This window comes from Equus caballus, chromosome 1, assembly GCF_041296265.1.
Source record: "Equus caballus isolate H_3958 breed thoroughbred chromosome 1, TB-T2T, whole genome shotgun sequence".
Classification (NCBI taxonomy): Eukaryota; Metazoa; Chordata; class Mammalia; order Perissodactyla; family Equidae; genus Equus; species Equus caballus.
The window spans coordinates 197,615,443-197,630,498 of NC_091684.1; the positions used below are offsets into that span (position 1 = coordinate 197,615,443).

Consider the following 15,056-nt stretch of genomic DNA (forward strand, 5'->3'; position numbering starts at 1 on the left):
CAGATCATGGCTCTACAAGCTGTGTGCGCCTGGGCGATTTCTTAAATTCTCTGCGCCTCAGTTTCTTCTTCTGTAGAAGGGCTGGTCTTGGAGTAAATGGGTTAACGAATGTAAGGCACTTTGAACTGTGCCTGGCCTGCCTTAAGCTCTGGGTGAGCGTTAGTTATTTTCTTCATTTACTCCCTGGACCTGCAGGCAAACCAGCAGAGTAGCAGCTACTGACTACTTACTAGCCTGGTGATAGGTTGGTGTCCAGAAACAACTAGTGAAATAAGTCACTGCCTGGAGAAGTTGCGTGTGAAGGATAGGCGCCAAGCTCAATATCTGCCAGACAGGAAGTTGTGTTCAAGAGATAAAGTGCCTCCGATCTCCAAGAACAGTGTCTGGCGTGGGGGTGCTCTGCGGCTGTCTGTGGGATCTGAGCAGTTAATGACACTGGGTCAGAATGGGGACATTTAAACCCCTCATTCCAGCAACAGAGAAGGAAGTGTAAGGTACCGAACACCAAGGAAAAGATAGTTTCTAATGGGAAGAAATCAACCTGTGACTCTGTAAGCAAATAAAAATTGCTGGCCCAGGAAATAAGCATCTGAAAAAATGAAAGAGATTAAGTTACTGTAACTGGTCTGTTCTGTGACTATATTAACTCTTCTGAGTAAAACTTTCCCCTCCCTTTTCAGGAAGCACTTATGAATTTTTAACAATTAGAAGTTCTCAGCAGGGGGCTGGCCTGGTGGTGTAGTGGTTAAACTCATGTACTCCGCTTCGGATCCCAGGCTCGGACCTACACACCACTCACCAAGCCATGCTGTGGTGGCATCCAACATATAAAATAGAGGAAGATGGGCACAGATGTTAGCTCAGGGCCAATCTTCCTAAAGAAAAAAAGTTCTGGGCAAGGTGTGTGGCTTCTACTTCTATCTGTGGAAAAGGCTGAGATATGGCACTGGGATTATCCACCCTCTCTCTCTGACCCCAGCACCACCCTCCTCCCTTCTCCCCCAGACCTCAACTCCCTGCTCCTCCTGAGCTGTGTCGCTTCCTTATGAGAGGACAAAGACCTGTGAAGCTGTTTTGGTGCAGGAAACAGGAGGCCTGGGAATCAGATGGAAAGTGAGAGCCCTGTCTAATGGGGTGGGTGGTGCTATGAAAAGCACAAAGGCTTGGAGCTGTGGATGAGCTGCCAGTGGAGGCCCAGAACCCACAAGCTGCGTGATCTTAGGCGTGTTACTTAACTCCTTTGAACCACGAGTTCCTTATCTGTAAAATGGGGTTACTATCACCTTCTGAGGCTGTTGAAAGGATTAAAGATAATCTATGTAAAATGCTAGGTACAAAGTAGGCCCTGAACTAATAGTTTTTCTCATTATTAGCTGAAGACAGAAGCATCTGACCTGATTCTATTTAAATCAGCTTGGTATTTCCTGTCTCCAGCAGTGAGGTGAAAACTAGAATTTTTTTTTTTAATATACATACAGAGTCTGTTCAATATAGAATAATGGAGGATCTAAATTTTTAGAAAATCATCTATATATCAAATGATCAGAACAACGTGGCCACTTGCTCACAATGAAACAAATGAGTTCTGGTGTTGGCTGAATAGTGGTCTAAAGTAAGATTTAGACTCTACGGGCGGAAACTCTCTTCTTCAGGATTCCCGGAAACAGCTGCTCTGGTGTGGTATACACAGGAAGTGCTGAGAAATGCTTGTTAAGTATTTCACTAAAGTGCACTTTATACGTATTTATACACACGTACATTTTTATAACTCATTTCTGTACCTTTGAGAATGAATCTTAAAAGAAAAAAAGTAGCGTAGCAAAGCTTTTGCTAGGGTAGTCAAGGCCGGGCTTGACATTGATCCATCTTTCGCCATTTATCCAGAACTCCTAGTGCTGCGCAGAAGGAGCAGCCTGGGTGGGCAAAAAGACGGCAAGGGTCTCAATAGGTTCTGTTAGAGCTTGAACTTCAAGCAGTTTTTTTCTACCCATATTGTAATTTTCTTCAATGAACGTATTGCTTTTATACTTTTAAACCCTGATCTTTTCTCTCCAATTAGGGACACACAAGCATGTATGTATCCTCCCCCTACCCCGCCCCGTCCCCAATACACACACACACTTTTACAGATGCATCCTTGGCTAGGCTGAAGCTAAAATAAATCATTAAAGATGAGACTGAAGGCCTGAATGAAGGGTTCTCGTTTCATCATTCTCTTGGGGTTTAAGTACTGATGTGTCAGAACAACGTCTACGGAGGGTTGATTTTCATGTATACAAGCTGACCTTATGACCCGTTGTTTCATCCATAGTCTTGAATTTTGATATTGGTTAAGGATTCCAGAAAATAAATGAAAATATTATCATAGAACAGATTTGGATTTTTAAAATAAAGTTACCTGAGCATATAGTGTAGAGTTAAATTGTTTTTGTATTGGTTATCTATTGCTGTATAACAAATTACTCTAAAATTCAATGGCTTAAAACAATGATAAACATTGATTATCTCATAGTCTGTGGGCCAAGAATTTGGGACAAGCTTAGTTGGGTGATTCTGGGGTCTCTCAGGGTCTTCCAGAGCTGCAGTCAAGAGGTTGGCCGGTGCTGCAGACAGCAGAAGACTTGACTGGGGCCAGAGCATCCGCTTGTGAAGTGGCTCATTCTCATCATCGGCAAGTTGGTGCCGGACGTTGGCAGGAGGCCTCAGTTCCTCACCGCGTGGTACACAGGGCTGCCGTGTGTCTTCATGGCACGACCGCTGGCCTCCCTCAGATCCACTGGTCCTAGAGAGACAGCGTGGCAGCCACGCTGTCCTTTATGACCTAGCCTCAAAAGTCACGTCCCGTCGTTTGCACAGTACGCGGTTGGTTACTCAGGTCAGGCCTGTTCATTGTGGGAGGGGACTACACAAGAGTGTGAATCACTGGGGTCACCTTGGAGGCTGGCTACCAAAGTTCTACAGAGTTTGGTACAAAAAATATCACTCACATGTGTGGAGTAGAGATAGTGGTGGGGTGTCTGGGGGAGATTTCCTTCTCTCCTGAGATAACCATTTTCCATTTTTAGCCAACTCTTTGGTAGGCTCACTTTTCGTATAGACTTCCTCTCTCCTTGACTTTCTCTCCCCACTCGCCCCATCAGTGTGTCTGTTTCTACGATGCTCTCCCCGCTCTTCTCATTCACATTCTAGTCTACTTGAATTTGTGGAAAGGAAAAGTGTGGGGTGCTGATGAAGGGACTGTGGTGCCCTTCTCTGAGTAAGACGCTCAAGTCTCAGGGGACAATTTCTCTGGAGTGGTATCTAAAATAAAACATTTACAAATTTAGACAGTGTTTAAAATAGGGATGTACAACTGGTTCATCGCAGAAAGAAAGAGGATTTATTATCTGTGTAATAAGGACATTTGGGCATCGAGCACTAATGTGACCCATTACGAAGTCGGATTTATCAGCGATTCCTGGCCTCAAAACTACCACCTAGGGAAGAATCAAGATGCATTTAGAAATTTGTAGAGGTAGTTTGATGATTGCGTGTTGTAAAAGAATAGCTACGTAATCCCCATGTGAGCTTCTTAATAGGTTCACGTTTGCCAACTCTACAGGGCTAGCGGCTGCCACCAGTGCCCGGGAGGACCCACTTCCTGTGATGGTGCTGTCCTTGAGAGCCCACAGGACGGCTCCTTGCTCTGAGGGCTGTCTGTGAATCAGGCAAGGAAGAGCCATGGAAGGGCGGACTCTGGGCACATCTAGAGCTCCTGTGTCTTCCTGTAGCAGTGTTTCAGGCTCCTCCTGACTCTACAGCCATCTATCACTGTTGCTGGGGTCAACCTCCACCTCACAGTCACTTCCAAGTTTTCATTCCTTTAGAATTGCTGTGGACCAGGAAGCAAAATTACCAAACATATTTCACTTAAGTCTAAAAAAAGATATTAACACTATTAATAAAACAAATCATTTAGTGATGCTCAGCAGTATTAAATGAATGCAGCCGCTGGGACCACCTGGGGTCTGGCTGCAGGTTGGAGGGAGTCTGCGGCTGGGTAGGTCTCGTAGAAGAGTTGTGAGTTAACCCAGGTAAGATGCTGACCCACTGGTACAGAGCTACTTATGCAGAGTGACTCCAACCGAAGCCTCACTGGGGCGTTCCAAGAAGGCAGATGCCCAGTCCCTGGTGTGCGAGTGGGGCTCGGGGATGGTAAGAAGGGCCCCGGATTCAGTCAGTCTAGCTCCTCCAGCTTACCCGCTATGTGACCTTGAACAGATTATTCAAGGTCTTGAAGCTTATTCTTTAAAGTGGGAGATGAAAGTATCCAGCACGTAATTTTGTTGTAAGGATTAACGAAAAGTGTAAGGTGCTCAGCACACTGCCTGGCTCACAATAAGCTTTCGAATATTAGCATTTATTAAAAACACACACACACACACACTGGATCCTCACTGCATTTCACCATGGGAGCCCATTTTTAATAAGTAGGACACTTTAAAATGAGAATCCTCTTATTTTTTCCAGCAATTAAAACTTCTCGGTTAAGGAACAGTTTTACAGCAAGGATGGGTCTCATGGAATAGCACTTGGGATATGATTATGGGATGGAATGTATCCATGTATACATGCATTGAGGCGTACAATAAGACTTTGGGAGATGTGGGTTAACATAGGAAGCGTTTCTTTAAAGGTTAGATTTTGACCCGAGTTTATTTTTTTTAATTTAATTAATTAATTTATTTATTTTTGAGGAAGATTAGCCCTGAGCTAACTACTGCCAATCCTCCTCTTCTTGTTGAGGAAGACTGGCCCTGAGCTAACATCCATGCCCATCTTCCTCTACTTTATACATGGGACGCCTACCACAGCATGGCTTTTGCCAAGCGGTGCCATGTCCGCACCCAGGATCTGAACCAGTGAACCCCAGCCCGGCAAGAAGTGGAGTGTGCGAACTTAACTGCTGTGCCACCGGGCCAGCCCCATTGACCCGAGTTTAAAGGGCTAGAGGGGAGGATATCAAGAATTTTGGGCAAACATCACAAGAGGAAGGAAATAATCATCTACATAAGCTAGGCAGAAGCTGGAGAGGGGTGAGGTTAGGTGTTTATTGGTCAGGAAGCTGTCAGGGAAAGAACCACATCCCATGTACCTTGAGCAAAAACAGGACTTGATTAGCTCCTGGAAGTGAAGGCCAAGCTCATTTTGACTCCAGGCAGGGCTGGATCCAGGGCTCCAGTGGTGTGGTACGGGCAGGCCCCCACCTCCACCCGGTAGACAGATTCTGTCCAAGTGGTGGGCAAGACTCGTATTCTTTTAGCTCAGTGACCAGGGAGAAAGCCTTTTCTGAGAACCTGAATTTCAAAGAATTCTCTGGCCTGACCTGGGTCACAGGTCCAACTTTCTCCCAGTCCTTGTGTCCTTGGAGGAATTGGAGTGTGCTGGGGGAGGGTCAGCTGATGGAACCAGATGGATGGTTCACTACCACCAAGAGGAGTTCTGTCCCAGCAGACAGGGCAAAGGATGCTGGACAGGCAGGGGAACGTGTCCACAGCAGGTAGTGCTGTGCCTAACCTCCCCACACCATCTGCCAAAACCCGAGCGGTATTCTTACCTTTTGTTTCGGCTTGACAACAGCCCCCTGAACCACAGGGCCCCCTGAGGTGATTGTGGAGTCACGTGACCGCATGAGTTCCTGGAAACCCCATCTTATAGCAGATGTCAAGAGGACTAAGTGTAGACAGTTCCTTTGTTCCAAGGGATTTGGAGCCGTGACAGAGTTCATTGAATACAATGTCGGCAGAGCAATAAGAGTGAGGGTACTGCTCTGCAGTGTTAAACGAATGCAGCCTCTGGGACCACCAGGGACGGCTGCAGGTTGGAGGGAGTCCAGCGCTGCGTAGGTCACCACAGAAGAGTTGTGAGTTAACCCAGGAAAAACGCTGACCTGCTAGTAATGAGTTACTTGTGCAGCTTCATTTCCAGTGTCTTTCCCATGTGCCATATGTGGTCTTCAGGTCAATGGAATATTATTCTTTATCCCTAGTAGAATAATCTCATGAACACTTTTAGAGAATTGTTTATTTACAGTAAAAATTAGCACATGTCCTGTGCTTGATGTGCATGCTTCAAAGAGTTCTGGGTGAGGAGGCACGTGGGGCTGGGGCATGGACCGGTGGAGAGAATGAGCACAGATTACTAGAATGCTTTAGAAATCCTTTTCTGCTTCAGATAAGTGGCTAATTAAATTTGGGGTTGGCTACTGGAAAAGCGCCAATTATGGAAACGAGCATCTGTTGATCACACTTTCCTTCGGATGCTTGGCTCCTTATGAGAGCCGGTTGGAAAGAGAGCAGGAGCCACTGCTAGCGCCACGACAAGCGGGCCTGGCAGGAGGCGTGATTCATCATGTTTACTTTCAGGCTTTCATCCTATAACAAGACTAATTCAGTAGAACTCAACTTCCAGGGAAAAATGGACCATTTATTGTTTTAGATTCGGGCTCAGGCACAGCAGGTGGATTTTCCAAATTGCCTCATCTGACATTTCCTAGAAATGTAAGCTAACGTTATTCTATTTTTTGGCAACTGTAAAGTTATATTTGAACATTCTACAAGTCAGTTGGCAGGACTGAGAATTTCAAACACTTAACTATCTCTCTGGAGCTTCAGCTTGATTTTGTTGAGTGATTTTTAACTGTGAGACAGTCAATTTTTAGATCTGAAAATCATCTCAGAATATTTAAGTCATTTGCCAAAGGTCACTGAATAATATACACATTAGAGCTGGGAACTGATGAATATTGATTGGAATCCAGTTCTTTTATATCTCAGAGTCACTTGTACAAAGCGACTGTGATTTGCCATGTGTGTAACTTTGTTTGGCACATGGAATAAGTGAAGATTTTTGACATCCATCTTCTCCTTATGGTTTTTCCCCCTGGTGCTTCCAGGGCTTGCTTACCATGGTGTCTGCTCACCCTAAGTGAGCATGGAAAGCTGCAAACCACATTTACTCTTTTTCTAGAAGCAAACTTTCCTGCTGTGTGGGGCAGATCCAACAGGCAAATCCACTTTGCCAACAGTGATGCCATAGTGCAGGTAATGATATCCTTTGATCTTTTCAGTTGGAAATGGTAGGCCTAAGCAAATTAAATCCAAGCGAGTGCCATCAGTTAATGACTTCTTAATTGTTAGACATGCCTGATCTCCACCAGTTGTCTCTAAGACATTACTTTAATTCACTATTTTAATAAATTTTTCTGTGTTCCTTTGGGGTTTCTCTATTCAATGATACTTTAGGCTATTTTTCAGTGTTTTTGCTTGCTTATTTTATGGGTGTCACAGATTTCCCCTGTACGACTCTGTATCTTTGGGGTTATATGCTATAACTGTAGTCTTTTCTTGTTTATAGAATTTCTGATATTTAAAATAACTCTTAGGTTGACAAAAGGCAGGCATTTTCGGGGGGGGGGGAGGTGGTTCAGGTTTGAGTCGATGAGTTTGGGTTTAGACTTGTTTATTCAGTGCCTCTCGTACCTCACGCACTCAGAAATGGTTTGGAACTCAGAAGAGACCTCAGGGCTAGAGACAGATCTTTGAAATGATTGGTTTATAAGTAATATGTGAAACCATGAGAATAGATGTGAACATCCAAAGGAGAAGGCACAAGCTGACAAAAAGCTAGTATCAAGGGCAGTTGGGTGAGGTCTTATGACTGGCGGAGAGAGAGGAGGACAGTGCATTCGAGGAGGTTGGCAGCGAGAAGTAGAACTGAGAGGTTTTTTCAGGGCAGAGAGCATTGACTGTGTTTCTTGGGGAGCAGAGGAAAAGGGGAGTTAGTGGCGATGGAGGCACTGAAGAAGAGAATGGGGCCTGTGAGTGGCCTGAGGTTTCAGGGTGGTGGAGATGGCATCAGGTGGGTCTGGGAGGAAGGAGGTGAGTGAAAAGACAAGTTAGGAGGTAGAGAGGAGAGAAGTTGAGGGAGCCTTTGGTCCTGATGCTCTCTCCCTTCTCAGTGAAGCAGGAGGCTGGGCCATCTGCTGAGCACAAAAGCAACACTGGTGGAGTTTAGGAGCATCTTTATACATTAAAATATATGGTGCACCTAGATTTTGTGGAACTCACATATTACATTTCCATTTTGGAATCTAAATCATTTTTCACTTTCTTCTGAAGGCTAAAGTATCATGATCAAGAGCCAACGACTTATACCAAAAGCCATGGAAGTGTGAGGGTCTCGTCACTGCTTGTAAAACTCATCCTGGGAACTTCTGAGCAGCGGAAGGCTTCCCTTCAGATGTACAACTTGGTCTAACATTGCAAATCTATGCAGATCTGATGGCCGGTAAAGAGCGATGGCCGAGGAATTTACGCTTTAACCAACCTGATAAATTGACTCACTCTTTGAGAATGCTATCTTCTCTGGAGATAGAGTAAAAACTCCTTGGGGGAGGGAGGTCCCTTGAGAAATGTTAGTGTTCCTGAAGTAATAATAGACCAGAAAGCCTCTTATTATGGGATGAGTGTGACAGCTAAGAAACGGAAAGAAATACATGTGAGTCATATAAAAGCCTCATTCCACGACCGTCAGCCGTTGTCAGTCATATTTGGGAAGACGTTGTGAGGAACTTCAATAGTTTATATCTTGTATGATGCTTATAAACACTCTACTTTAGCTTCGCCTCTGATGAAACAGGAGACAAATACGTAGCTTTACTTTCCTCCTCAGTTTTGACAAACTTGCTGCTCTGTGAGGCAGACACGCCTTTAGCAGTGTGATGGGCAGTGAGGAAGGGACGGGGAGGGACGCAGGCTTCTGTGTCTCAGCGGAGCCCTTAGAATTTTAAAATTTGCTGTTTTCCTTTGGGCTTCTCACCTCCGCCCCAGGTTTCCCATTTCGGGGCCTAACTGGGAGTGAGCCCAGAGCAGGCTCGCCCCACGCAGCCACGGAGCTCAGCAGGAGTTTGCCTGTTCTTGTCCAGGCTTCACACCGCACCCTGGGGTTGGGTACAGTGGCTTTCAAAACCTCAGGTACAGCCGGCTGGAACCTGTTTCTTCTTGGCCAGTGGCCAACTTTGAGGCCACGGTGCTGTGACTCTCCAGGTCCTGCTAATTGGCACCTTCAGTTACACATGGGTTAGGGATGCTGGAGGGTGGCACAGCATAGGGGGCACTTCATCTTTCCTTAGGACAACCTAACACCGTAAGACCCTTAAAGATACAGTGAACTAAGTGAACAAATTAAGGAAAATTAGAACAAGAAGAATTGGGAAGATTTTGCCTCTGTGTAAAATTTCCCAACTTGTTCTTCTTGAAAGAAAGTAGCTAAGAAGCGTTTATTAAGCGTTGGTCATTTATGGCTCATAAGCTCTTTCTGAGACTCTGTACCCTCTCTGGCGCACAGCTGTGGGTGTGACGTGCCCTCAGACTGCATCTAGTTTTCCTTTTCCAGAGCACATGTCTCTGTCAGCTCCCGGATCCTGATGAACCTCTAGAAAAAGGAGACTCTTTGGTCGGACACGGACCCTGAGGCTGTTTCCCTCAGTGCTGCCAGAGGTGCGAGAAGACTCTTTTCCTACCTGAAAGGAGCACAGCTGTCTGCTCAGTGGGTCCATCGTCCATTGCTCGAAGCTGGAGAAGCAGCAGGAGCATCCCAGATGGGCTGAAACGCCCCGGCATCGTCGTGAGGCCCTCGGCAGCTTCCTCCTGTGCACGTGAACGGATCTGGAGATAGTCTGTGAGCGTCTCCTTTCCTGTTTTTATCAAGTGTTCTCTGTTTTCTACGGAATCTTCAAACACAGCTTGTGTCTTATTTACTGTTGGATGTATTAAGGACAGCGTTTTCCCACTTCTGAAGAGCTTAAAAAACAGGCCATATTCCTATTTTTCTGAGAATTTAGTTCTGCCTGTAAGTAAGAAGACAAAAATAGCCTCCTAAATCTACGGTCCTTAAGTTGATCTTCCTCCTAGCTTTATTAGGAAACCAACAGGACAGTGTGCATCAGGGTGGGGTCAGGGGTGAGAGAGGAGGTGAAAGGTTGCTCTGACTTAGGTGCCTGGCAAGGCTTTCAGCCCCTGAGCCCAAGGACTTGCTGCAGTAATCTAACATCAACAGAAGAAGCATTCCAGGACCAGAGAGCAGGGCCAAGTACATGCATGAATCAGGGCCATGGGTTACAAATTGATCTGGAAGTGAAACGATGAGCCTGCACTAAGCTTTTACAGCGCTGGATTCCAGGAAATAAGGTGAATGCATCTCCAACGTAGTTAATTTCAAGCTGGAGCTTTCAGAACTTTGACCCCCTTTCTTCTCCCTAAGGGGTTGGGAACATGGTGGACGTTTGTCTGGTTCGTTCAATCTCTGCTCAGCATCCCCCTTGCCATCTGGAGGGAGTTCCCTGTGTGAGTCGTGTTGGGGAGGTCAGTGCTCTACCCTGTCAAGGGCGGGCGATCCCCGCTCCTGCCCCAGACATCCAGGGGCGGTGCAGGAGCCAGGCCCAGCCAATCAGACCCTCCTCTCCGGGACTCTGAATATCAGGGAGTGAAGCAAGATTCAAAGATAATTCAGAAGCCACTTGTGGTGATGGCGTCATCCTGTGGGCAGCAGTGGGTCAGCAGCAGGGACGTGGCCTCGGCTAGGTCCTCATGCCCATCCTTTCTGGGTTTCCAGGGCATTTCCTAAGCCTTGTTCTCCAGTCCTCCCATCCATCCTGGGGTCTTTTCGATGACCTTCCAATGCATTCCAGCTTAGAAAGCGTTAGCTGGGGCTGACCTCTGTTGCTTGCAACCAAGAATTAAATGTGGCATCTGATGTTTCTGTGCTCAAACCTAAAGAAGTGTTTCCAGTGCTGGAAGCAGGCAGGGTATGCCCCTCCACACAAAAGCAGCTGTACTTAAGAGATTTTAAGACAAATCTAGAGTCAAGGGTTTCTGGCACATTCCAAAAGTGGACACAACTAACTTCAAGTAGAGAGAAATTTCACTGAGTATGGGCTCCAAATAGTCAATATTCGCAGGTGTGAATCGCAGGCCACAGACCTAGGTGGCAAGAGATACTGAATTTTTTCATGTATTTAAATCAATGTAATTTCAACTTCACCTTTTCCTACATAGCAAGAAGGAAATGGATCCCCAGGCACACTGGACTGCCCCAGAACCCCCTGACCCCAAGGGTCATTGGGAAGCCCAGGGTCTCTTAGTGCCAGGATGTGGGGGAGGCTCTCTGGTCATCAGTCACTGGACTGCATTGGTGACTGGTGAGATACCCATTGTCCTGGCCAGTGCAGTCCCTTAGGACCTGCTGGCTCTGTTTTTCCCTGTGGCACTTTAAGCATGGAGATCTTTGGCAAGGCGGATGCCTAGAGTCCCGTCTTCCCAGACACACCAAAAGGTAAACCCTTGAAGATTTGGTCGCCTCCGTAGGGCACTCCTATGGACGTGGCTCTGGTTCCTGATGCTGAGGAACCCACAGACCTCTGTCCCCCCTCCTATCTCCAGGAATCTTTTAGTCTGACGGACATTCCACTGTCTTCAAATTTCCCTTACAGGACCTCCCCCAGCACAACCACCAAATACACACACACAGACACACACACCAATAAACTAATGAATGGCATAAGCTTTTGAAAATCAAAGTCAAGAAGGAAAATATCTCACAGGCAATTGATGCTTTCTGCTCTGTCACAAACCTGCTCTCTGCTCCAAGGAGAGAAGGGAGGGGGTCGCTACATGCGGTGGGAGGGGAATAAAAACAAATTAATAGATTTTTCAAAGTCTTGTCAATAACGTTTAAAATGAACGAGGGGAGAAATAAAATAGAATCCTGAAAAGCTATCAGCTGCCAAATAGAAGGGTTAATTGGATTTGTATTTGGTGTCACTATCTTCTGTGACTCCTTAAAGTTTCCTAAGAGACACAATCTATTCTGGTGTGAACAGTGTCACTCCCTCCTTTCTGACCCTAACTTTTTAGAGTCAGGAATGAGGAGTGTTTCTTGTCTACATTCTGTGAACCAAGTCAGCAATTCTATCTGTAATTAATATGGGACTTCTACTCCAACTGGAAACACATATTTGTGTTACAAATTAAATATCATATCATCTGCAATCAAGCTTCTTACTGAGTGCCAGGTTCCAAGTGCTTCTTTGAATAGAGTCCGTTTACTATTGACTTTCCAATTTAGGGTAGCAAGGCGACTTGGGTGAGGTATCTCTGCCAGCATGTGAGCCTAATAATTCACTGGTACGTTCAAAGTAAGCATATGCCAAAATTTTTTACTCATTATAGGTGCTGATTCCAAAAAGCAAAGGATCCACATTTGGGGAATTTACACGTCTAGTTCATTCCACACATATAAGGCTGGATCCTGGTGAAATTGGTGAATCACTAGGAGGGAGGGTCAGATCTGCATAAAACTGTAACCACTATTGAGTCACAGAAACTCTGATTGCGAATGGGCTTAAACAATAGTGAGACTTATTGTTCCACTAACAAGGCCAGACTTAGGCTGGGTCTAAGATTGGCTAATCCAGGAGCTCACTGACATCATGGAAGACCCAGATCCTGTCTCTTGTTCCTCTCTGCCACCCTCTGTGCATTGGCTCCTCCACTTGTCCCAAGACAGCTCAGGCACTTCCAAGCATCTAATTGCAGCAAGATTTCTAGAGTCAGAGGAGGGGAATGGTTTCTTCCTACTTATCTCTTCTTAATAGCAAGAGAATTTCTCCCAGAACTACACCCCGACCCCAGCAGATTTCTTCTCATGTCTCCTTAGCTAAAACTGAATCAAGACCATTCCTTCAAGGCTTGACCCAGGGTACCCTTTTCATGGCACGAGGCCATGGAGACCAAATCTGGGCTTTCCCAAGGAAGGAAGGGGTAGAGTAAACAAGCAACCAGTAGTGTAGATCCGCCAACTTATCCCCCAAGAGCTTACAAATGGCTTGTAAATGTGTTTTGTACATTTCCGCTCCTGTGTTTCTTGAGCTCCTCTCCATTCCCTGGGCTCCAGGGGTTACCTCAACAGCCGCCATCCCTCCCCTTACAGCCTCAAGTGTCTTTTCTCTCCAACCTGCCCCTGCCCCCCATCACGTATGCCCCCTGCATGTCCCAGCAGCCTTCTAATTCCCTATGTAAGGAAGTGGAGAGAATCCCTTCTTCCACTGACAAGGCTAGAAGAGAGCTCAGAATTCTGTTCTTCATTCATTCACTTAACATGTATGTGTTGAGCATCTCCCATATGTCAGCCTGGCGGGATGCTAGGTGCTGAGGATACAAAGGTAATTAAAGCATATCTTCTGCCCTAAAGGAGCTTGTAGAGGAGACAAGTAACTGGGCAAACCATCCAGTAGGGTGGTTGTCATAGAAACCACATTACGATAAGTTGAGGCTTAGGGAATTATTGATAATGTGGTTCAGGGACACTGTGGGACAAATATGCATTTGCAAGGTGGACTGGGAACCAAGCCACATTGCTGGTGTTTCCAAATTACTGGCTTAAAAAGCGAATTTTGAAGAATAATCAATTCACAAATTAGAGGCAATATAAAGTGTTCCATATTGAGAGGAAAGCATGGGAGGAGGGGTTTAGATTCTTCAGCTTTCAAAGTTTTCGTGACTTTGTTATTTAATAAGATTATATTAGAAATATCTCTTTTTGGAGTTTAATTAGAAGTAAATATATGATGTTAAAATATTCTCTATGAACTGCTGAAAGTTTCATTTGAACTTTCATCAACTTTCAGAAGAAACAAAATATTTCAGAATGAGCCCCTTAATGATCTGGTCTCTCTTACTCGCGAGTCCCATCACTTATTTCTGAGGGTTGTCTAAGGAGCCAGGGAGACGTTGCATGATTCAGAGGCCACTATCTGAAAACCATCCTGGATCCGAAGATGCTTCCCCAGCTCCTCTTCAGACTCATCCAGTCACCGTCTCCCCATCTTGTCCTTTGCTCTTTTCGATTCTCTGTGCACATCCTCCTCTGGAGAGGGCATCTACTTAGGTGATGCTCCTGTCATGACCAGGTGCATTATGCCCAGATTTACATTTTGGCTCTGTCTCTCTTCCAAGTGCTAATCTCACATTTCCGTATGACTGACGGATATTTCCAATTGGGTGTATGACTAGTAATTCAAAGTCAGTCCTCTCAAAGTCATTACGCCCTCCCTCACCGGCTCCTTTTATTGCTATTATTTATCCAAGGCCAACCAGCTCAAATCCCGTCTTCCCTGTGAAGCATCTTCTGATTACCTTTCATTCAATAAATAAATATGTATCAAGTGCCACTTAGGGGACTCGACCTATTCTAGACGAGCGTATACAGCGGTTCCTGTGGGAGCTATATCGGACAACGAGAGACGAATCATCTCAGCTAAAACTGATCTCTCGTCTCTGATCTTCTACAACTTTCATTGTCTATATAATAAAGACACAGCACTAACAATGGCTCCCCTTGAAGAGAATTTGCTGGGGCTGGGCCTGTTGTAAGCGCTCAACACATAATAACTCATTTAATCTTCACACCATCCCTGTGAGGTCGCACTTACAGAAGAGGAAACTAAGACACAGAAGTTGAGGAGCTCATCCAGGATTACGAAGCTGGTAAGTGATGAGTTTGCTTTCAGAGACGTATAATTGTAACAAATTCTGTTTGGGGTAAAAATAAAATATTTAAGCTTAAAATAATGGGAGTTTTAATACATCTACTTTTCAGTTTTCGCTACTTTCTCAACTACGTTAACGTCCCGGAAAAAAATTAACCGTCAAAAATACACTGAAACATGTATATAGGATCGCACTCTCTTCCTTTTGCCTGAGGCTTCAACGTGACGGCACAGCATCGTTGCAGCCTGCCTTTATTTAAACTTCTGCTATTTTGTGCGTCGTGAATTCTTTGCATTAATTTTGATTTTTTAAACTGTTATTTATTGTGATTCCAAGGTTGATTTGGGCACCCTCTCAAACTGTGTGCTGAGGTGAGCATCTTGCTCCAGTCCTGGCCTGGAGTGGTCGAGCTGGCATTCTCCGGAGGCAATCTGGCTCCAGGTCTGCACTCTTGACCATCACAATACT

At 45.4% G+C, this 15,056-nt stretch overlaps 1 long non-coding RNA gene across 6 annotated transcripts in view; it reads left to right on the forward strand.

The window, feature by feature from the left end:
• LOC111769314 (uncharacterized) overlaps positions 1-15,056 on the forward strand; it is a 57,979-nt gene that overhangs the window by 22,007 nt on the left and 20,916 nt on the right. Inside the window, exons 1-2 of one of the 6 annotated variants that reach the window (XR_011428702.1) lie at positions 6,500-7,082; positions 8,160-14,585. The exons of 4 other annotated variants lie outside the window; for them this stretch is intronic. This is a non-coding gene — a long non-coding RNA (uncharacterized lncRNA). Of the gene's footprint in view, positions 1-6,499; positions 7,083-8,159; positions 14,586-14,745; positions 15,030-15,056 lie in introns of those variants that run through there. One more of the 6 variants, XR_011428701.1, reaches the window with a different exon arrangement.